Source organism: Elephantulus edwardii, unplaced genomic scaffold (genome assembly GCF_000299155.1).
Source record: "Elephantulus edwardii isolate Elephantulus edwardi_28Jun2011 unplaced genomic scaffold, EleEdw1.0 scaffold00044, whole genome shotgun sequence".
Lineage (NCBI taxonomy): Eukaryota > Metazoa > Chordata > Mammalia > Macroscelidea > Macroscelididae > Elephantulus > Elephantulus edwardii.
The window spans coordinates 9,691,821-9,693,779 of NW_006399794.1; positions in this window are offsets into that span (position 1 = coordinate 9,691,821).

Consider the following 1,959-nt stretch of genomic DNA (forward strand, 5'->3'; position numbering starts at 1 on the left):
GAGAGAGAGAGAGAGAGAGAGAGAGAGAGAGAGAGAGAGAGACAGACAGACAGGATTTGGGTGAAAGTTTACAAAATAAATAGATTTTTCTATGTAAGCATTCATGCAGGTTTTGACAACCCTCACATTTTAACAGCACTCTTCCCACGTTATTTCTGTGATTCTTGTTTCCTTTCATCCTTGTTTCCTTCCCTTCCTTTTATGCTTTAACTCTTGTCATATGCAGTCTTTTTTGATCTTGTTGATCATTCTGAAAAGTGAGTAGGTCAGTAGCGTCACTGTTTATCTTACAGGCCTATCTACTGCTTGGCTGAAAGCAGAGCCACAGGGGTGAGCTTTGTTCTAGGCCCTAAGAGTGACTATAAGGACCTTATGTGGTAGGTTCCACCCATCTCCAATAAAGCCAGTGGGTTTGTTTGGTGTTTGACCCTGCATAAAGTATTTCACCTGAGTCTCCACTCCTTGTTAACATGGAGATAATACAATTACTTCATCATGTTATCGATATTGCTAACAGGGATCAGATTAGAACAAGTGAGAGCACTTTGAGAAGGAGTTGTGTATTAAATGACTTAAGAGCTTAATTTATTATTTACATTTTGGAAGACCACTTAAAACCCCAACCAGTTATAACAGTACCTGCCACGTCCTGCTGAGTGAGAGTCCTTGGTTCAAAACATGCTAGAAGGTTTACCCAGGCAGCCTGCTCCCACAGCAACACCTGTCTTTCCAGGCCAAAGCAGGGGACCTCGTGCTAATTTGTCTTCACACTGACTCACATCCTCCACCTTTCCTTCTCTCCAAGGTGATGTCCTAATAATCTCAGTTCTGTTCCCATCTCAAATACTAATTGCTGTGGAGTCAGAACTGACTCATTGTAGACCGCCTCCAGAAAATTTTCAGGCTGTAAATGACACAGGAGATTGCCTATGTTTCTTCTGCAGAACCGCTAGTGGATTCAAAACACCTTCGAGTTAGCAGCACAACTCCCTGTGAACTAAGCCACTAAAGCCACCCTGGTCCACTTCCTCTCACTGCTCTCTCCTTAATTCATTTCACTTGGACAGCTTCACCCTCTTCCTGGCTAAACTCTTTTTCCTTACACTTCCTCCTCTCCCTTTTGCTTGGCATCAGGGAAAAAAAAAAGCCCATTTCAGTCCGCCACACATCCCTGCCTTTACCTCTTTCTAAGTCCATTCATCCAGGCATTGGTAGAAGTTCAAAAGCTCCTAAGAAAGAGCCCTGGTGGCTGGGTGGGCTACAGTGTGGTGAGAGGGAGTGAGGACAGGGGCGGGGCGAGGGTTGAGGGGCGGAGTGTTGAAGTCTGCAGCCTTGCAGTTTGGTAGTAAGCACACCTGGTCTTCTTTCGGGCTCCTTTAGCAAAGCTAGCATGTGCTTCGGTTCTAACTTAAAGCCAGAATTTCAGCTTTCAGTGCGGTCAACACTTGGAGCTGAACCACCTCCCTGGGCAAAAATCCATCTTGTAGCTCCTCCTGAACTGGCTTCAGTCAGGTCCTCCTTCAGGGCCAGCCCTTGAGATGACTTCCTGGGAGGCAGCCAAGCAAAGGCCAGCACCCGGCAGGCAACTCTTTGCTGGGAGTGGCCTGCGCACCCATGTTCTGTAAAAATAACAGATTTTATAGCTGCTACAAGGAATGATTTATTTTAGTAATGTACTATATTAGCTTATCTTGAAATTGTACCTCCCATAGTCCCGGCAGTGTTTGTTCCCTTAAAGGCCTCACTTTAGTTCTCTAAATGGCCTGCCTGTCCAGTGTCTGGCAATTCAAAAGAAAAAAAAAAACTAAGCAGAGGCCCAGGATTTACCCAGTTAAGACAGTTCTTTGAATATGCTATTGTTGTTGTTATGAGTCGCTTGCGACTCATAGCGACCCTATGTACAACAGCCCTAAACTCTGCTCTGTCCTGTGCCAATCGCACTGTCTCCGATACACCCAT